Genomic DNA, 21,385 nt, shown 5'->3' with positions numbered 1-21,385 from the left:
GTGGCTGTCCGCGTCGGATGCAGTTGTTTATCGCTGACCCTTTTGCTTGCAGATTTTTGGCATCCCCTGTCATTGTTCGTTCAGCTGTTACGGGGTCGGCAGGGTTATGCTTTTACCCGTGGAGAGGGAATGTTGAGCTGTTCATCCTTCCCACGTTGAGGTGTCGGTGCTGGGGTGATGGCACGGCATTCGGTGCCTTAGTGCCTCTCCTTGTTTACCTCATTCATGTGGGAGCGCAGCTGTGCTGCTCTGCAGAGGAATTGTTGTTTGGGTCCAGCCGTTGAAGGATGAAGCAATAGCAGCGTTTTTTTGCTTCTAGGAGTAAATTCTTCCTCGAGTATAGATAGGCTGTTTCTCTTGAGGCTTCCGGCCTCCAGCTAGATTGCTTTCATTTAGGGTTCCTTTCCCTCTTGCTTAGTGGAAAATGGTCTTTTCTTCCGTCATAAAGTTTAATGCTGCAGTCTGTTTGCTTTTAGAGAGCCTATCACCCTAGCATCAACACAGCTGATTGGACTTACAGGTCCTGCCGGAGCGCCAGGCATTCTGCTGAATTTTTACCTCTACAAAGCCAGGAGGTGTGCAGCAGCAGTGGGCTGAAGCTCTCTGGGTGCTGCCCTTCGAGCTCTTCCAGCTGTAAAGCTGGTCAGTGGTGGGCTGCATCCTACCAGGACATCTGTAGCACCCGGTATGGCAGAACCAACACTACATGTTGCTGTTCTTCCAATAAAAACCGGAGTCAGCAAGAAGCTTTGAAGAAAGACTGATCTTCTTGGTTTGTTTTCACTTTAGGAAAGTCTGAAGACCATTCTGTGGCTGTGGATTTCTGCGTGTTGTCTCATTCTTCTGGACAGTGGCATCGGTTGCTCTGTGGCTGAGGGCAGTGGCTGCAGCCCCTTGCTGCAGGCAGCTGCAGGTGTGTTAAAAATTAACCTGTGAGAATCTGCGGAACAAAGGCAGCTCTTGCACTGTTGCTTGGCGCTTTTGATGTGCGAGGAACATGCATCTCTTGCTGAAGGTGCCTGTTCTGTGCGCTGCTGTCCAGTTGGGCAGTGTGTGCTCAAGTTTCCATCTCCATCCACTGGTTTCTCATTGGCAGCAGAGGAACTGGCCTCAGCTATCCCAGTGTTAGCCCCAGTGCTCACTGCTTGTTTGGGGGCTGCTGGTCTCCAGTGGCTTAGTGAGCTCTCAGAGGAATGTCTTCTTTTCTTGACTGCTTTCTGCTATATTTCATTAACAGGAAGGAAAGCTCTACCATTTTTTCCCCTCTAGATGTGCAGTCTCACAATAACTTTTTTATGATTTAGTCTTCCCTGAGATATCTTTACTATTTTCTTCTTAAATGCTTCTCTGAAGACAATAAAGTTTTACAGGTGGCTAACACAAAATGCTTCACTTCAGTAGTTTGTGTTACTTTGAGAAGGGTTTATGCAGGCAGGAGAGCTTTGGGTGAGATGTCAAGGCTGAGTGCGCAGCCACCAGAGCTGGCTGTTGTTTTTTACATGAGGCTGTGCTGTCCTGGGCCATCTCAGGTTCACGGAGATAAGAGCAAGTCTCCTGCTGCTCATGGTTGTGCAGGAGGAGCTGCTTTTCGAGGGAGGGAGAAGTCCAGTCAGCCTTGCACCAGGAGCGAGCCCTTAGTGGAGGAATGCGGCCTTGGTGTGTTGGGTCTGGAAAGCAGGCATGTTGCAGGGAGCTGTAAAGAAACACTGGCAAATGCAGCAGCTGGATGTCACTAGGCTTCCTGGGAGCTGAGCAGGCTTAACCACTGTGGCCCATGTAAGTAGCAGGGGAAGGGGCTCTCCGGTCTTGTCCCATTCCCTGCTCAGGATGGTGTTTGTCACTTGTGCTGGTCTGTGGGACCAGAGGCTGTTGCTGGGAGAGGGGAGGTGGTTGGGGGTGAGTGATCTACTCCTGGCTGAGCAGAGGTGCTGGGTACTCAGTGCCCCAAAAGAATGGGGCAACAGAGCTTCACCCTGGGAATGGTGGCAGTGCAGCAGTACCACTGTGCCAGCTCAGGAGCTCTGCAGGCAGGAGCCAGCGGGGAGCAATGGAGCTGTGGGGAGCAGCCCAGACTGACAGCGAGCTAGGATAATTGTGGGCTGTGGGTGTCCGCCTGTGACACGAGGAGATTCTGATTTTGTTTTCTATTATCTCAGGCTGGTGCAGCATGTTTTCCGTGTGATAGGACAATGCCTTCAACTTTCCCTTATATGGGAAAATCTGGTATGCAGCCTAGTAACCCGTCAATATGTGGCTATTAATTTTTAGCATTGTTACGTTGGTGGTGGCTGGCTGGCTGAAGCAGCAGGCGATACCTGGGCTGGGGCAGGTCCCGAGGCTGGGCAGGGCTGTCAGCTCAGGGAGCACCTGGCTCTGCGGGGGCTGCAGGAGGCACTGCCTGATATGGGGCTCCTGCTGCCCGGGGCCTGGTGCTGTGCTGCTGTGGTGGTGCAGCTATGCCAGGCCGGCACTGGGAGGTTGGTGAGGTACTCTGATTTTCCCCCTGGAGAGGAAGAGTTGCTTGAGATTAAGAGGTGCGTGCTGTGCTGCAGGCTGCTGCCTCTAGGGGATTCCCAGCCTGTAGCAACTATAGATCCTGCTCTAACGAGAGCAAAGCGCTCCTGCCCAGAAGAGAAAGCAAAAGAAGTGTGAAACTGAGCACCTGGTTTCTGCTGGTTTGTAGTGCAGGTGCTGCAGGCTGCTCAGAGAAGTGTGCTGGGCATGGACCAGGGAACACAGGTATTAATGTGAAGGTGAGAGCTGTTGGCTTGGCCGTGGGGGTGCACATCACATTTTCCAGCACTGCTTTTCCTGAGATGGATGCTGCTCAATAGCTGTCTGATGATGGTGTTATTAACAGCATATCTCATCACACAAGTTGCTAGGGATCACTCGTCACAGTGGTCCTGCCTTTGCCCCAGCTTTGTAGAGGCCTGTTGCTTCAGCAGTTTAGGTAGTTTTATCTGCTTGGGCTTCGTTTTGTTTTTCAGCTGTATTTTAACTGATGAGATTAAGTTTTTTGTCTCTTTTGTGCTGAATGCAGGTGAAAGTGTAGCTTGTAGGTACAAGAATTTGTAGAATACTTGTTCTTCCTGAACGTTTCCCTGAGAGGACGGGATCTGTGAGCCCAGTTCCCCCTGAAACAGAAGGAGGCAGTGCCAGACAGGCTGGAGGTGCCCAGCCCCGTGATGTGCAGCAGCAGAGCTGCATGTCCCTGTGGGAGAGGGGCAAGAGGAGCAAGGCTGTTTCCCTTGGTATCTGGTGGGTTCAAATTGCAGCTCCTGCACAGGAGCACAGCAGCACAGCTCTTGCTAGAAAGGCACAGCAGTGTGCTGTGAGGGACCCTGGAGCAAAAACCTGTGTGGGGGAGGTGAGCTGGGCTGCAAAGCCTCGTGTCCTGCGTGGAAAGTGTGCCTTGGATGATGGGAGCTGCTGCACTACAGCCCTGAGGACTGCAAAAAGAGCTGAGAACTCCCCAGGAGGAAACAGTAATTGAAGGACTGGCTACAAGGTGCTGCGTGTTAGCAGCTGCTGCTGAGAACTTTGGTACCTTTGCCTTGTGCTAGAAATATGCTTTGGTAAGTGGATAGTGTTGAGTTCCCTTCAAAAAAAGTTTCATTTGTTAAAGCACCCATCAGAAGTCATGGAGGTAGGTAGAGAAGTTTTTTACTTGCCAGTGTGTGCTTTCTGTATTTCCTGTTGCGCTGCGGCATATGGTCGGTGTAGTATGGTCTGTAAAGGTGACTCCCAGCATTAGCAGTGTGCTGGTGTGCATTGTGCAGGAACAAGGGAGATGCCAAGTTACAGAGGGTGTTCACTTTCTTGCCTTGTAGGTAGTGGAAGTATTGCTTCTCCAAGAAACATTAATGCCTTGTTATATGTGTGCATTGAGGCAGAATTACAGTCAGTCCTGGATACAAGAATAAACATTAATGCTTTGCTGTTTTGTGCTGCGAAAGCTGCTACCTCTGTGTGAGCTGCTGCCTTCTCCAGGACTTGCCTATGGAGCACCTTTAAGCCTTTATGTTTCAACCTCTTCGGCTGTACTTGCAATGAAGTTAAAATAAAATCAAGTGTAAGTGTGACATGCTTCTTGATTGAGGATCGCACAGGAGCACCATGCTGCCTTCTGTATATGTGCATGGTGCATCCCAGCTGTGCCCAGCAGAACAGCACGGCGTGCAGCTCGTGCTCGTGTCTCTGTGCTCCTCTGCTGCTGCTCATGGGCAAAGTCCCATACCTCAGAGATCTGTCGGTCTCCCGTAGAGTGCCCCTCACTGGGTTATCCGAGCTCTTCCCAGCATGCACTTTTGTGCACACATAAAGGCAGGATTCTCTTTCACGGCAGACTGTGGCCGTTTGTTCTCTGCGCACGGTGCTGCGTGCAGGCTGAGTGCAGCACAACCTGTGCATCTGGAGGGGCCAAGGTTTGTGGGTCCCCTTATTCCTGCAGAGGTGATTACAGATTTGTGGGCTGGGCCCCGTGCCTGCTCCACCTCCTCACTGGGGAAGCGATGCTTTCTGCCTGACAGGAACAGGGCTGGAGCTGGTCCAAGCTCACGTCACGCTCCTGGGTCCGGCAGCCGAAGGCAGCAGTGGTCACTGTTGGAGCTGTCACAGCTGTCGTTCTATTCAGAGTGGCCTGTCCTGGAGCCCCCCAGCTATGTGTGGCTCTGTGTGTGTTTGAGGAGGTGCAGCTGTGTGTGCATCTGTCAGGGCACAGAGATCTGTCTCTCTGCAGGTGCTGCTCTTCAGTTCCTGGCCAGACTGTGCCAGGTGAAGGGTGATGCTGGGGCTGAGGAGCTTGGGGCTCTGTGCCCAGCTCTGCATATCTCTGCTTCTGCCTTGCTCTGGGAGCGGAGGGTCCTGGAGCAGAACCACGTTCCTGGGCCTTGTTGTGTGCTGCTTCCTCCAGAGAACACCCTGCAGCCAGGAGCTGCAGGAGGTGTGAAGGCCTCCCTGAGACATCTGCTTCACGAAAGGGTCAGAAATTAGTTGCTCATCCAGGTACAGAGGGAGAGGAGGCTGCATTGACTTGGGCAGGTAAAGGCAGTAACCATGGGCTATGACACAAGGCCTTGCCCTTGTGTCCAGGGGCTTTCTGCCTGCCCTTCACAGTGCTGCATGTCAGAGGAGACGGAGGTCGGTGGGCAGCAGGGATGAGAGCACGGCGGCACTGCAGTGCAGGCAGTGCCACGTATGTGCCAGCTGGCAGGGGTGCTGTCTTCTGCTGCTGTGCCCTGGATGGGAGCAGCTCAGCTCTGTTTAGCCCTGTAGCAGCTCTCCTGTAGTGGAGGGAAAGCTGTGCTCAGTGCTCCTGGTTGTGCTTGGAAGAAAGATCGACAAGCACAGGGCTCTGCAGTGTTACCAGGGCAGCGTGGGCTGGGCTCTGTTGTTGGGCACATGCGGAACTCCAGCTGGGCAGGAAGGGGCATCTCAGTGTGTGCTTCTGGTGGTGGTTTACTGGCCATGTATTTGTGCAGGTCTTCAAAAGGGGTACTCAAGCGTGTAAGGGAATTGTGTGTGGCTGAGGAGAGCACTAGACCCTGTGCTGCTGAAATCCAGCTTCTTGCACAGGAGGGACTGATGAATTTTTTTTGTCACTTCTCTCTTCCTCCTGTGCTGGAGTGTTTCCTGGGACGGCATAAAGGACACAAATGCGAGGAAGCACGGAGATGATTGAAAGGGATGTCAGCTTACAGATGGTGTCTGAACTCTGGAGACTGTTCTTCAAAGTAGATTAAGCTGAGATTGTGAGGAACTTGTATCCCAGAGGGTCATAATTTATAATCAGCTGAATCCCTTGGAGGTAAGTACCAGGTGAGTTACAGCCCTGACAGGGCAGAGCAGAGCAGCTAGAGCATTGGCCTCGGTACCACAAGCAGCCTTGGAGAGGTGCTTGGGCTTTGTTGTGGATCAGGAAAGCTTGCTACATGTTGTGCGCTCTCCTTGTTCTTTAGGTGCTCCGGAAACAGCCCTGATGCTGCAGCATGCAAGTTCTTGGGCCAGTAGAGCAGCAGATTTGTCTGGTGCTATTTTAGGCTGATGTTTGCTAGTTTCTCCAAGGATGTATAGATGGACCAGATGCTAGGAGCTGTGGGACCTCACCATGGTATGCAGCAAGCCCTCAGGCCTTGGCTGTTCAGGACAGCACCTTGCAGGCTCTAGCATAGTGGCAGGGTGTGGGCAGCCAGCCCCTACCCTGTGTGGGGGTACACCCTCCTCAAACTTGAGAGCATCCAGCCAGTGACCTCTGTGGGCTGTTGTGGTGGCACTGAAGCTATCCTTTGCTAGGGGATGTTCTCCTGTGGTCCCTTCTGCTCCTCCTCCAGCATCTGCTGTGCATGAGGGAGCACAGATCAAGCTGAGCAATCATTGTCACCTGGTTTTGAGATCTGTGGGATGGGGCTGGCAGTGCTGACTGGCCCTAAAGAGGGCTGTTTGCACTCCAAGCACTTGAAGTGCAGTTTGCAGGCCTTCAACATGCACAGTGAACTCAGGGCTGCCCTGCTCTGCCCACCACTACCACAGCTCTCTAGTTGCCAAACCCTAGGACTGCGGTATGAGCCCTTGTGCCGCCTTGCTCTGCACCTTGCCTTGGGAAGGCATAGGGAAAGCTTAATGTTGGCTGCTGACAGCAGTGAAGAGGACTGGGGGCCACCAGGGCTCAGAGCAAGTCTTGGGCATGGAGTTTCAGCTGGAGAAGACTGACAGAAACACCAGGAGGAACAGTCTTCAGAGGGCTCTGCAGTGGGCTCAGTTTGGAGCTGTGGCTGTGCCAGGCCAGCTGGGGGTCTGCACTGTGCCGTCCATCCACACAGCCCAGGCTTGAGGGGCGTCACAAGTGCTTGTTCATCCTCCCAGCAGTCCCTCTGCAGAGGCTGATTTTTATCCTGATTCCACAGTTGGAAAGCAGAGGTGCAAACGGCTCTGATTGTCTTTGAGGAGCATGCTGCAGTGTGGCAAAGCTGCTTTCTGACAGCTTCAGTTTGCCGTGCAGGATGTCAACAGCAGCAAGAGGAGAATGTCTGCTTTCAGAAATGCTATCTCATTTTTTGACTGCCTGCCTTGGGATGGCTCTTCGGTGCACAGCTCTTGGGCAGCAGCCTTACCAGAGGTTCCTAGAATTGTGACTGTTGGGACCGGTAAGCTGGCTGCTGCGCACCTTCAGCACTGACAAAGATGCTGTGGGCTAAATTGTGTGCCTGGTGGTGTCTGTACATGCCCAGTGACCTTGAGGGTGGCCTTGGGCAGCTCACTGAAGCCTGCAGAGTGCTCTGAGCAAAAGATAGAAAGAATGAGGAAAACATGTCAAGTGCATGGGTGCTTGTTTCTGCAGAAACCTCTCAGTCCCTCCTGGTAGCTAGAGAACAGCTGGGTGATGTGCCAGCTGTAAGAAGCCTCTGAAGAGGCCAGCTGGGACCTCAGCCCAGAGATTCAGGCTTTTGGGGTGCTGCTGGGAAGTCTGGCTCCTCCTCTAGGAGCTGAGCCTGGATCCTATCTCTGACTGGGGTTACCAGCCAGACACTAAATGTGTTTTTCCAGCATGAGGAGGATGTCCTTTGAACAGTTGCTTTGCTTGTTTGCACCTAAAATTCTCCTAGGGCTGCATTGTCGCGTGTGTGCTTTGACCCTTGGCTTCATGCAGCCTCCTTGGCAGCCTTTGTGCCTGCTTCCTTTTTGCAGGCTGGTGTGCAGTCCCCAAGTGAGCAAGAGGGGATACCTTCCTGCTGACCAGTGGTGTGGGACAGCACAGTGCTAGCTCCTGCAGCACAGGGCACCAGCATTCGGAGTAGGAGGGCATGATGGAAGAAGTGGATAGGCTCCACGGTCACTGTGTGTCTGTTCCCTGGGTATGTGATTGGTGTCCTTCCCTTGCCTGGGCCTGTGAATGAGGGGAGGGAAAACATGGCGCTGGTGGCAGAGATGTCTAATTACGGTTTGGCAGCCAGGTAGCTTAGGGTTCATTTGGCCTGTGTGGTGGCCTGGACTGAATGCCATACCAGTGCGTGTTTGTGTTTAATGGGGGGTGAAGGGCTGGAAAGTGCTGTGCTTTGGTGCTCTGTGGTGGGCTTGCGCAGCGTGGTTGGCAGGAGCTGAGTGGGGCACCTGGCTGCCTGCAGAGAGCTGCATGCCTTGAGCTCCTGGCCCTGGCTGTGGGGCTGGGCAGGCTGCTCCCACTCCATTCCCTCTCTCATCTGCACAGATACAGAGCTGCAGCGGCTAGCTTTTGTTTTATTTTCCTTTACTTTCTTGCCCTGCTGATGCTGAAGATTACAATTCACTGCCGGAGGCTTGTGAGCAACTGTGCAGAGTGAGGCTTGGCCAGCTGGTCAGAGAGCACTAACCTCATCCTGGGAAACCTGTCCCAGTCCTATCTACTTGCCTGTGCCAGGATTGCAGCTGGCAGCAGGCACATCCCTGCTCTGAACCACAGCACTGCAGGCTGCTCAGAAAGGCACTGAGTGCTCCTGCAGCTGCTGGCTGGCCAGGCGGTGCTGCTCTGGGCTCTGCTGTCTCTCTCCAATGAACAAAACTGAGGGGGTCCTAACATTTTTGCAGCTTTCCCTCCCCTTGTGTTGTTGGTCTCTGTTCGCTGCTATGCTTGCTGGAGTCTCAGCAAACCCTCCGTCCCCAGCCCTCTGGCACTGTACGTCTTTGAAGTAACTGCTGAAGGTCATTGTGGTTACAGTCATGGGTTAGGAGCTGCATTTGAAAACTCCTACAAGGAGCTATCACTGTTTTTGGCATGTGAGCCTGATGTGAGAGTCATGTAGTGCCGCTGGCTGGGGGCTGCACCCACCCTGCATGTTCTGCTCACTGTGTGCTAGCACAGCATCCACAGAGTGTGAGCAGTGGCTCTGTCCCATGTGCTGGGATGTGGCTTCTGCTCCCAGTTGGGGCTGCCTGGGGCAGGGTGCTGCTGAGCCACCTTCTGGGGGGGAATGCTGTGCTGCTGTCAGTGTTGACTTTCTTCTCCCATGGAGTGAAGAGGCCATGGCTGTTCCCTGCCTGCCCTGTGGGGTGGGATGGAGCTGGGTGCACTGGGGAGGATGGGGATGCACTGGTACTGTTTATTTCCCTCTAGCCTTTCCTTTTTTTTTTTTTTTAAAGCTGAAAGTGAGGACAGAAGGCTGCTGGGAATGCAGCTTCACCTGCCCTGGGGCTGGCCATGGTGTGCTGCTCTGCATGCCTGTCCTGGACGTGTGCACCTGTGTGAGGTGTGTTCCCACCTGGCTTCTGGTTGCTCTCTGCCCTCTCCTTTCTCGCCGTAGTGCTGCTGTGTGTCCCTGCTTGGGAAAGCAGGGTCTGTGCCCCCGTACTGCTGGGGCCTGGAAGCAGAAGAGGGACCTGGGGGCAGCTTTGATGCAAAGCACATTTGGCTGCACAGTGAGGTTGGGTTGCTGGAGGGATCTGGGTTTCTGCAGCTGTGTGTGCAGAGCTGGGAGGCTGCCTTACCATATCCTGTGCTTGGGAAGGAAAAAATGTATGCCAGAGCTGCCTTGCAGCAAGCTTGCAGGCTCCCCAGCCCCCTGCCTTGCTGCTGCTGATTCTTTCTCACTAAACTACTGGGTTATTTTTAACTTGGAAGAATTACAACCCAAGATTTGCATTCTCTCCCCCCAGTGGAGGGCTGGAGGCAGGATGTGGGGGAGGCACTGCGGAGGGCTGGGAACGCAGCTCACCGCCCCGCAGGATCCGTGCCAGGGGCTCACGCCCTGGCAGTGCTCTGCCTGCTGGGCCCGGAGTGGTGAGATGGAAGACTGCTCCCTGCCTGGGCTGCCATGATGTGGAGCAGCTGCAGCCGCACAAACAAGCTCTGTTGCAGTGGGCTGTGGGGAGTGAGCCTGGTGTGGGGCTGCTGCTGCTGCAGCCTGCGGGTGGGGAGCTCTGGGCAGCTTTCGAGTGTCCTGTGGAGTAACTCTGAAGTGCTGAGCACGCTGCGGGGTGCTGTGCTGCCCAGTGCAGGCAGGCAGCTCTGCTGGGCCACGCCAAGCTGAGCCTGCTGGAGGCTGGATGGGAGGAACTGGGAGAGGTGTTGCTCCTTTCTTCTCCCCTAGCTCTCCCTCTTTGGGGTTTTGCAGGTAGGTAATGCATCAGCTCCACATCGCGCAGTGGGCTGCAAGGTGAGCAGAAGCGCTCTCTTGTCCAATGGTAGGGAGATGCCTTGGCAGAGCCCCTGTTCCAGGCGGCCTGCAGGAATGTAGCAGCTCCCAGTGCTCCACCAGCCTGAGACATGCTTAGGAGCAGAGACAGGAGAGGGAGTGAGAGCCAAACGGAACCATGGCACTGTGAGTGTCTGTCTGTCAGCACCTTGGTCACTTGAAAAAGAGTGCCAGTCAATCCAGGCGGTGGGTGCAGGGCAGCACAGGCCTGGAGCTCTGCTCCTGCTGTGGCCCAGGTGAGCCCAAAGTTCTCCTGCTGCCTGCATGTGCCGTGGTTGTGTTGGGTAGGGCAGGTGGCTGCTTGGTGCCTGGGCTGTGCCTAGTTCTTGTTGGCTACAAAGGGTGCAGAGTCCTGACTTGTCCTTGCCAGTGTTAGTGCCTCAGCTCTGCAGAGGCTGCACATGAAGCCTGACCCTACTGCAGAAGCCATGGGGACTGGCTGCAATCCTTGAGCGTGGTCACTGCTGGCAGGTTGGGACCCAGCCCTCCTAGCTCATCTCCTCTTATCCTTCAGGCTGTGCCCAAGCACTGAGAAGACGCACTGCTTTCTGTGGCAGAGCAGAGCTGCTGCTGAACATCGGTGATTACACTGCACGGCTGTGCCATTCTCATCTCCTCTTTGTCTTGCTGCCTCTACAGCTTGTCCTTTGGGTCTGAGTGCGATGTACTGTGCCTGTTTGGGATCTGAATTTTCAAGGCATCCTTTTCATTATCAGAGCTGTGGGAGGGAGAAGAGAGAAAATCCACATGATGCTTCGGAAATGAGGGAGGCTTGCACCCCCCCCGTCTGGTGGAAAGCGTCACAGGGAGATGGAGGTGGAACACTTCTCACTGCCTCTGCGGCCATGGCCCTGGGCTGCTACCTGCTTCTGCTCTGTGCCCCTCCACATCACGGGAGCCTGGGCTGTGTTCCAGTGCTGGGTATCTCTCTAGAAAGTGGAAAGAGGAGGTTGGTGTGTGTATGAGCACTGGTGTTGCTGACACCCATGGTGCCCTTTGTGAGGTGCCCTGTGGGTACTGTTGGTGCCCAGAATGCATGCTTCCCTTGCAAGGAGCTGCGTGCCCCTTTTGTTTGTCTGTCTGAACAGGATCAGCAGTCTCTGGAGACCTGGTGCTTGGGTTGATTTTTGTTATAACTGCATACGTTGTTTCCTGGCTGCAGCTTATTTCTACAGATAAAAATCTGTTTGCTCTCCCCTTTGAAGAGGGAAGCCACCTGCCTCTTTGCAGGCAGCTGAAAGTCGCACTGTGCTGCAGGGATGTGTGTCTAATAAAGCAAAAATTTCTTGTCCATTCTCAATTAGGAGCTTTCCTGGGAAAATGCCATTGCTTTATGTAGACAGTGAGGTCACTGCTTCCTCTGAGTTTTCTGCCCCTTTGGCTGGGAGTGGAAAGCACGTGGTAGAGCTGTGCCCACACCTACTGGGGGCAGCTCTGCTCCCTTGGCCATGCTGCAGATGTGATTTCCCTGCAGGAAATAGAAGTTGCTCTTTGGATAATGGTAAGGAATAAAACTTTCTTTCTGTGGCAGGGGGCAGTTGATGCATTGCTCCTGGCTTGGGCATTTGGATCACAGGACTCTGAAAAGGATATTGATGAAAACGCGCAATGGGGGAATGACAGCCTGAATCCCAAGCCCGTTCTGATCCCATCTGTGGTTACTGTGGGGCCTGGCTGATAGCTGGGTGCTGTTCTGGGGACATGCCCAGCAGTCAGGATGGGCTTGAGGGGTGCTGGATGTATGTCAGGGGAAGTGACACGGCAGTGCTGTGCTATGTGTCTCACTGCTCTTGGATTGTTCCCTGCTGTCAGGAATCAAGCCACATGCCCATGTGCCATACCTGTGTCCTGCTGGCACCCAAAGGACTGGCCTGCTGGGCTAAGCTCTGCTGGTGTATGTAATAATTGTGTGGGTGCACCTCTGGTGGGTGGTGGATATCCTGGTGATGAGAGAGCTTGCATCCCTTCGCTAGTTGGTTTTGGATGTGCTGTGAAATCAGCTGGAGTTCCAGAAGTGAGAGCCCACCAGCAGCCTCAAGAGAGCAAGTAGGGTGTCAGCTGAGAGCAACACGGCTGGTGCAGACTCATCCCGTTGCCTGCTCTTGGAATACATAACCTGTGGGCACAGTCTTCTGCTTGTTAACACTTGCAATGTTCTGAGCTCGTTGGCTGTGAAGATCATCAGACTTGTGGGCCGGTCTAATTACAGCTCATTCCCACAAGATACATTTTAATATAATTCCGTCTTAGGTGATGTTGGTGCTTTGTGTGCTGGAGCTGCTCTGCACAGCTGGAATAAGCCTTGTCTAGCTCTCACTGTTTTGCAGTGCCTCAGGCTGCCTTTTTTTGTAGAGTTTCAATGAGGATGAATGTTGTTTTTGAGGAAGGAAAAGGCAAAATTTGATATTTTACCTGTCCTTGTAAAAATTCAGCCAGCATCAGGAAAGCATCAGTCTCTGAAAACAAATATTTGATTTAAAAAAAAATGCTGTTTGTTGCTGTGCTCTTATTCCCTTTGCATCTGAATGAAGGCAGGCAGGATCCTGATTCTAGGGCTGCCTTGTGATACCCTACATGGAGAAGTTGTCTCTTCTCCAACCCAGCCCTGTTTTCCTGCTGAACTGTATGCAGAGACCCCCAGGTATTGTCCAGGTATTTTGCAGGTGAAACACTTCTCTCTTCCCAGTGTCTCAGCAGCCCCCATTTCGCTCTGGCAGCCTGCTTCCAGGAGTCCAACAGCAGCTCTTGTTCTGCAGTCCTGTCTCTAACCTTCTTTGTTCCTTGGATGTGCCCCTGGGGCCATTTCACAAACCAAAGGCTTCCCCCAGCCTGGGGCTCCCAGCAGCTTTTCCTTTCTGCAGCTCCTTTCCAGCCCCCCCTCTGTCAGCAGCTCTGGGCTTTCTCTTTCCCAGCCCTATCCTTGTTTCTGGAGGAGTGGCAGAGAAGGCTGTGAAGCCATTTCCAGCCCAGAGGCTTCTCCAAGCCCAGGTTATCTTTGCAGCTCCCACTTGGATTTTGACAGCCCATTTCCAGCCCCACTCCAGTTGCTTCTCTGTGCTGTCCTTTTCCCTCATTGTTGCCCTAACCCTAATTTTGAAGCTGAATCTTTTGAAGAGACTGCCATGCAAAAGATTATTCCCAGTTGAGGTCTCCTGACAGCCCGTTTCCAACTGAAACCCTGGGCTTCCAGCTTCTGTCAGCCTTAGCCCTAGCCCTCATTTTCCATCTGAGCATTAGGTGTGATAACCTGGATGGAAGTTTTCCCAGCCCAGCTCTCTTGACAGCCCCTTTCCAGGCACAGTCCAGCTGCAGCCCCATCTCTCTGACCTGGCCGCAGCACTCTGCTCTCATTTTCCTGCAGAGCAGCAGAAAAGGACCCATGACTCAACTGTGACAATGATTTCCACCTAGCCTAGGTATCTCAGTAGCCCCTGCTTGGCTGTTGAAGCCCCAGTCCAGGCTCAGCTGTAAGCTCTAACTTTAATTCAAACCTAACTATTTTGTGTAAGGGGCTGTTGAGAAGACCCTTGCTCATGCAAAGCTTTCTGCCAGTGCTGTGCTCCTGGCAGCCCTCAGCTCCCTGCAATGGTTCCCTCCCAGCACTCCCCTTGCTTCCCTGCTGGCCCCCAGCCCCAGGAGCTGGGCTCCAGCTGAGCTGTAGGGACAGCCTCTGAGTGCTTTCCTGGACTGATGCTTTCTCCCAGCCTGGCTCTCTTGGCAGCTCCCAGGTACTTTTGCAGCAGTGTTCAGCTCTGCTCTGACTACAGCTTTGATTTCCTTTGACCCAGTGTCATCCTAACCCAATCTCAGGGCTGAATGTTGGAACAGACCTTATTTATATGTTTCTGCAAGCTCAGGTCATTTCACAGCCCCTCCTTCCTTCTGGCAAGTGCTTTCCAGCTCCATTCACACTGCAGCTTTTGGCTTTCCCTCAGCCCAAAGGTGAAGTTTACATCTGAACCTGAGGGCTGAGCAGGGGCTGCTGGAGGGAGGCTTCTCCCAGCCAGGAGATGTTTTTGGTTTGTGTTTTTTTTAAACAAGTCACAAAACCTTTATTTCAGAATGAAGTGCTTGGAGGGGATTGTGCAATGTGAACTGCTTTCCTGGTGCTCTTGGGGAAGTGCAGCTCAGAGCCCTCCCTCGTACTGGGTGATGAGGGATGCCCATCACTGCACGAAGGTGCCCCTCCCTGGGTTTGGATCCAGGCTTTGGGTCTGGGTGCTGCTACTAGCATGCAGTAGGATCAGGCAGGGCTTCTCCCGTACTGCAGAAGCTCACATAAGCTTCACTTATCAGTGCTTGTGCAGCCTTCATTCCGGTGTTTTGGGGCTTTTGAGTGTTTCCACAGACATCCTGTGACCCCCTCCTGTGGAGGGGCTCTGGCCAGGGTGCAGTCAGTGCCACTGAGTGAGGAAGAAGCTCCTGAGTAGCATCACACGTGGCCAGAGAGAATGTCAGCGGTTTCATGGGCATTATGGGTTTTGCAGCCTGTAAAGCAGTTTTAGAGCTCTCATGTGGCTGTTAGAGGTGACCTGCACAGGTTTCATGGCAGGGAAGCCAGGGGTGGGGTTGTAGAGTGGTGAGGGATGTGGGCACTGGGCTGGTGCTGCGTCTGCTGGGTCTGAGTGTACTGCAGGCACTCCAGGAGGGCAGGGTGGGCGCAGGGGGAAGGGATGGGAGGAGGACTGAATATTGTTTTCCTTGGGTGAAACTGCAACATACTAAGTGTGTTGGAAAATGGCTTCAAAAAAGCAAGTGTCTCTGAAACACATTCGTTTTCTGAGGACAAGCAAGACCATGGAAGAGAGAGTGGCATGCTGAGAGCTCTCCCTCCTGCATGCCTGTGGTAGGAGCACTGCCCACCCTGATTGCTGTCCTTCTGACCCTGCTAAGTTTGTAGAAAGGTGAAGGTGGCCCTGCAGCAATCCCCACAGCTGATGGAGCCGTTGTAGGAGGCAGCAGCTGGGCTGTGTACAGCACAGTGCTGCCCCTTGAGCTGTGTCCCAGTCATGCTGCATCCTTCCTGCTCCCACAGGAGCTGAGCTGGAGCAGGCGTTGTGGAGGCTCTGTGCAGGCCTCACTAGGGCAGCCTTTGAGCTTGCTGTCATGTGAGGTGATGAGTATTAGAAATTACTCATTCTTCTGTGGTGAAATGAAGCACCTTCCATGCTGGAACAGGGCTGTGGAGTAACGTGTGGTGTTGTCAGAGCTTTGTGTGCTGCTCTGCAGCCCGATGCAGCACGTGGCTTCCTGGCAGACCAGTGCAGCAGGAAAGCACTGCTTGCTGTGGCAGCAGACCATAGCAATGAAATTATTACTAGAGAACATTTGTTGAGAGTTTGTTGTCTTTTCAGTTTCAAAATCAATCTCATTCCATGTGCTCGTTCCGTGAAACTGGGGGATTGCTTTGGTTGCTGACTTTGAAGCTGCTCTGAATTATGTTTGAACTTCCCGAGGTCTTTTTGGTGGTGAAGGGGGCACTGAGGAGCTGCTTGTTCTGACACCAAGGCATCCTGCACTGGAGTGTGATCTCTGCATCTCCAGGACAAAAAATATGCCACAAATTTATGCTGCTTGTTTTCAACAGCCTCTCCAACTCTTGTAAACAGCAAATGTGCAGTGAAATGCTATTGTGGAGATCTGAGTGCAGAAAGGCCTCATGCCTCGTCACTTTCAGCTTCAGACCTCTCTGGCTTGTGGCCTTGCTCTCAGTGCAGCCCCAGGCACAGTGTGGTGCTGGGAGCTGGGGTCCATGGCTCCTCCTGGCTCAGTGGTTTAGCACCTCTGACCAGCTTGGCATGGGGTGTTGCCAGAGCTGTGCCCAGGGTAATTCCACACGGCTCCTACCAACAGAGCTTGTGTTACAAGTCTCCTCGAACAGCCACGTGCTTCATTTCGTGATTCAGAGACAGAAGGGATGTGCTAGCTGTGGAGCTGTGGAGCCCTTGCCTGGCATGTGGCGACTCGCTGATGGAGCACCGCAGGGCTGAGGTGGGAGCTCCCCGAGGGCAGCAGTGCAGAGCAACTGCAGGAGCTGCTGTGGTGCGGCGGGCATTGCAGAGCACAGCTCCTGCTTCCAGGAGTGCTTGGGTGTTGGTTGGTGCCTTTTCTGCTGCATGCAGCAGGGGTGGATGTTGGATGCTGCTGAGTACAGAAAGTGTACCTGCTGCTCCAGAACATCCCAGCTCTGCTTTGCCCAAGTGCTTCTTGTTCTTCTGCAGTCTGGATGCAGCAATGTGCATCTCCTAACTGGACATCAGGTCCATGTACAAATGGGGCACATTGCCCAGCCTCTGCATTGGTTGCAGATCACACTTGGGGGTGAGTGTGTGTGCTTGTGTTTTGTTTGCCTAGTGCTAGGCGTTCAGCAGATGGTGTTCAGCAAGCAGAAACCTGGATGCTGGAGACACTGTGTGATAGGAAGTTTGGGAAGTTGCTTTGGCTGTTGTGCCAGGATCCTCTTCTCCTGACATGCAGCGGGACATGGACAGACAGATTGCCATTGCCTATCAGGTGCAGTCCTGACAGCAGCCTCAGCAGTGGCTTTGGCTTTGTCCTAGCCAGTCCTTGTGCTTCCTGGAGCTTCCCTTCTGCTGCTGCCCATCCTGGTGCTGATTGTAGCCCACAGCCTGTCCCTGCCTGCTGTGAACTCCTAACATAGTTTTTCATTGTGGTAGCACACTATGTGGTGTGTCACGGCCAAGGCTCTGTGTCTTGCAGGTGGCAGCCCAGGTGCCTTGTGAGCCCTGTGCTGACGTGGGCTGACAGGGACTGGCCTGAGGCCTCACCTTGTTATTGCTGTTGCCTTTCTCCCCAGACCTGTCTGGGACATTTCTGAAACGCGTGTTCGGAGTTCTTCAGTAGCTGTGCAAAGTGCAGTGAGTTTTGGAGCAGGGAAGGTTTGTCTCTCTTTGTGTTTACAAGTCTGGGCAACCTCCTGTTCTCTGTGCCTTTGTGATCAGCTTATTTTCTACACTCCTTTTCACTTCTTCCTGGTACTCATCTCTTCTCCCATTCCTAAGGGAAAACAGGGGCACTGCTGTGCAGGGCCATGCTCTGATGGAGCTGTGTGTGCAGAGCAGAGAGGTGATCGCTCCCCACACGAGCCAAGGTAGGTTTGTGCTGGCAGCTCTGGTGGTCGGAGCACTCTGTGTGTCTGCAGGATGCTCGGAGCTTGTGAGCCTCAGCCCCTGCACTGGGAAAGTTGGTCCTTCAGCTGCCGAACAGGGCCAGGCCACTCACGTGAGGAGCCCAGAAAGAGGAAGAGCACACAGCCACTGCTTGTTCTTGGGGTGGTGTTGGCTCCGATGTAGAAACTGCTGGTCATGTTTCTGGCTTGTGCACAAATGCGCCATGTGTTGGTGAGGCATAGGCAGGCATGCCAGGAAGTCCAGGCGTGATGTGGTCTTAGTCTGGTGTAAGGGATGTTGTGCTCTTGCAAAACAATAAAAATAAATTCCAGGGAAGATGCTAGTAGCCTGATGTGCCCCAAATTGTGTAACTGCAAACGTCACTGCTCGCAGCATATGAGGCCGTGCCACAGCGAGATGGTCTCTGCTCACGTGGAGGGACAGCACAGCTCTCGGCATAGCTTTGCTGCTGTCCTCAAACGCAACCGGACAGCTCCCGAGCGCCGGCAGCACGCAGCACTGTGCCCGGCGGGACCCGCTGTGCAGCACGAGCTGTCCGGGGCTGGCAGCACCGTGCGGCACTCATAGTGGGTTCAGAAGGCAGGAAAACTCGAGCACGGGGTGAAAACTCCCATTTGTGATGGTGGCACAAGCTGAATCTAGCAGCCTAGAGCACTTAGAGGAGGCATTGGGAGAACATGTTGATCTCCATATGAAAACCGTAAGCTGTATAGAAAATTGGGCTGCCTCTTTTGAGATTAGAGTTTCTCTTTAATCTGCAAATACTTAATTAGCATGGAAATGGCTAGCTAAATGGGGCTCATAGTGTATACATCCACATGCCAGCCTGCTGGTGCTCCTTGGCAGGTAGTGGTGAAGCTCTGGGGACAGGCACCAGGTGCTCTCCAGCAGGAACTTCAGAGCATGAGGCCATGCGCAGACAGACATGGGGCTGTTACCAAAATATGTAGCCAAGAAAACTCTCCAATTCAGAGGATAGTTTAGAAAGCCTGCACTGACTTACTACATTGGGTGCATGTCACGGTGTTATCCGTGACAGTGACCCAAGGGAAACCGAGAAGGGAGAGAGGAGAGAAGAAGAAACTGCGTCAGTGGCCACGCGGCCACCCGAGCAGAGCCGCGCTCCGGGAGGGGGAGGGGGAAACAGCCGAAGAGATGGGTCTACAAGAAAACAACGGCACGATCTGAGAAGGAACGGTAACTTTACTAAATCTAATAAAATTGAACAATTGAGAGAGAGAGAAAAATTTCCAAACCAAAAGCTGTGAGCTGACGTTAAGGAGGACCTGCAGGGGAAGCACACGTGCTGAACCTCCACGGCAGCCCAGAGCAACGCGCCCAGGCAGAGCGCCGCCTGCATCCGGTGCGGAGCTCCGCCCCTCTGCTGCTCCCCCAGCATTAACTCCTTCACTGCTGCGTGATGCTCTCATGTGGAATACCGGCATCAAAACCACAAAACCACAACATTCCACCCCTTATTCCACATCATCACATCATGCTTAACACACATCTATACATAACCAAAACAGTAATATAAGTTACATAGAAACATATATATATATATACATACATACACATGTAATTACAGACTGCATTCCCCCAGCATCAAATTCCCTTGTGGGACACACTGGACGTCCCCATTTTTATCCATTACCCACCAGGTGCACCCAGGTCCCTGCGCAAAAACGGTTCCACGGAGGGGTTTGCCCTTTCCAGAGGCTGGAAGGACCCACACCGCTTTTCCCAACATGCTCCTCACATGTACCACAGGGACCTTATCTCCCTCTATGGTCTGTAGGGAGCTGGACTGTGTAGGACCCCCTCGGTTGACTGATCCCCTAGTGTTGACCAGCCAGGTGGCTTCTGCCAGATGCTTCTCCCAGTGCTTGAATGTCCCACCACCCATTGCTTTCAACGTGGTTTTTAGCAACCCGTTGTAGCGCTCGATCTTACCAGCAGCTGGTGCATGGTAGGGGATATGGTAGATCCATTCAATGCCGTGTTCTTTGGCCCAGATATCCACAAGAGAATTTTTGAAATGAGTCCCATTATCGGACTCAATTCTCTCTGGAGTGCCATGTCGCCATAGGACTTGTTTCTCGAGCCCTAAGATGGTGTTTCGGGCGGTAGCATGGGGTACTGCGTATGTCTCAAGCCACCCAGTGGTCGCCTCCACCATGGTGAGCACGTGTCAACGGTTTACGGGCAGGTTCGGCCCGGTTCCGTGACGATTGGTGCGGGGGACCCACGGACCCACGCCCCAGGAAAGGGGAAGGGGGAAAGGGAAAAGGGAAAAGGGAGATGGGCCTAGAAACAAAACAGCGGCAACGATCTGAGGAGGAAAGCTAATTTACTAAATAAGATATCGGAAAAGCAAAATAACACAATATAATACAATATAATTGGAATTAAAGCTAATAAATCAAATAAAATGAGCAAGAGAGAGTGTCCGATAAACCGAAGGCCTTACGCTAACGCTGAAGGCGGACGGCAGCGAGCACCCACTGCTGAGTCGATCCCAAAGGAAAGAGAGTGTCCCGTGACCGCAGACAGTTTTTATCTTTCCCTCTGAGCGTAAACACGTAAGAACGCAAAGCATCGCAAAGTCCTCTGGGGAATGGAGTTCTTCTTCTCTTCTGAGACAGGTATACCTGGAACTATTGATGATCCACGGAGCTGGAGCATTAACTCTTTAACTCTAAATGCACTACATGATGTTATGATGTGGAATACCAGTACCAAAAATCATAAAACCATGACAGCACGTAACGCTTACCATCGCGAGTTCGTGGCAAGGTGATAGAATCAACCTGCCACGCCTCCCCATATTTATACTTTTCCCATCGCCCTTCCTGCCAGAGGGGTTTCATCCTCTTGGCCTGTTTAATTATGGCACATGTGTCACAGTCATGGATAACCTGTGCAACGGCATCCATAGTTAAGTCCACCCCTCGGTCTCTAGCCCACTTATAGGTCGCATCCCTTCCTTGATGGCCTGAGGTCTCATGGGCCCACCGAGCTAAAAATAGCTCTCCTTTGTTCTGCCAGTCCAAATCGATCTGAGACACCTCAATTCTGGCAGCTCGATCTACCTGATGGTTATTTTTCTGCTCTTCAGTAGCTCGATTCTTGGGCACATGAGCATCTACATGGCGCACCTTTACACCCAACCTTTTTGTTCGGGCAGCAATGTCTTTCCACAGTTCAGCAGCCCAAATAGGTTTACCCTTCCGTTGCCAGTTGTCCTGTTCCCACTGCTGCAACCACCCCCATAAAGCGTTTGCCACCATCCAAGAGTCAGTATAAAGATATAGCATGGGCCACCTCTCCCGTTCAGCCACATCTAAGGCCAGCTGGACAGCCTTTACCTCCACAAATTGGCTTGACTCTCCTTCTCCTTCGGTGGCCTCTGCAACTCGTCGTGTGGGGCTCCACACAGCAGCCTTCCATCTGCGATGCTTCCCAACGATACGACACGATCCATCAGTGAAGAGGGCATACGTCTTTTCATTCTCTAGTAGTTCGTTATATGGTGGGGCCTCTTTAGCACGTGGTATCTCCTCTGATAGGGATGTTCCAAATTTCTTGCCTTCAGGCCAGTCCATGATCACCTCCAGGATTCCTGGACGGTTGAGGTTCCCCATCCGAGCTCGCTGTGTAATCAGTGCAATCCACTTACTCCAGGTGGCATTGGTAGCATGATGGGTGGGGGGAACCTTTCCTTTGAACATCCAATTCAGCACTGGCAGTCGAGGTGCCAGGAGGAGCTGTGTCTCAGTACCAATTACTTCAGAGGCAGCCCAAACCCCCTCGTATGCTGCCAGAATCTCCTTCTCAGTTGGAGCGTAGCACTCCTCTGAACCCCTGTACGCTCTGCTCCAAAATCCAAGGGGTCGGCCTCGGGTCTCCCCAGAGGCTCTTTGCCACAGACTCCAAGTGGGACCTTTCTCTCCAGCAGCAGTGTAGAGGATGTTTTTCACATCCTGTCCCAACCGTACTGGCCCCAGGGCCACAGCACGGGCTATCTCCTGCTTGATTTGCTCAAAGGCCTGCTGCTGTTCAGGACCC

The 21,385-nt window shown here is 53.1% G+C and overlaps 1 protein-coding gene across 6 annotated transcripts in view; it reads left to right on the top strand.

Moving 5' to 3' along the window:
• CHD6 (chromodomain helicase DNA binding protein 6) overlaps positions 1 to 21,385 on the top strand; it is an 80,262-nt gene that overhangs the window by 1,039 nt on the left and 57,838 nt on the right. The window lies entirely within an intron of this gene.

The sequence above is a fragment of the Cyrtonyx montezumae genome, unplaced genomic scaffold, assembly GCF_038088225.1.
Source record: "Cyrtonyx montezumae isolate F1298 unplaced genomic scaffold, pur_monq_1.0 scaffold_9, whole genome shotgun sequence".
NCBI classification, from domain to species: Eukaryota; Metazoa; Chordata; class Aves; order Galliformes; family Odontophoridae; genus Cyrtonyx; species Cyrtonyx montezumae.
This window is presented reverse-complemented; position numbering and strand designations above follow the sequence as displayed.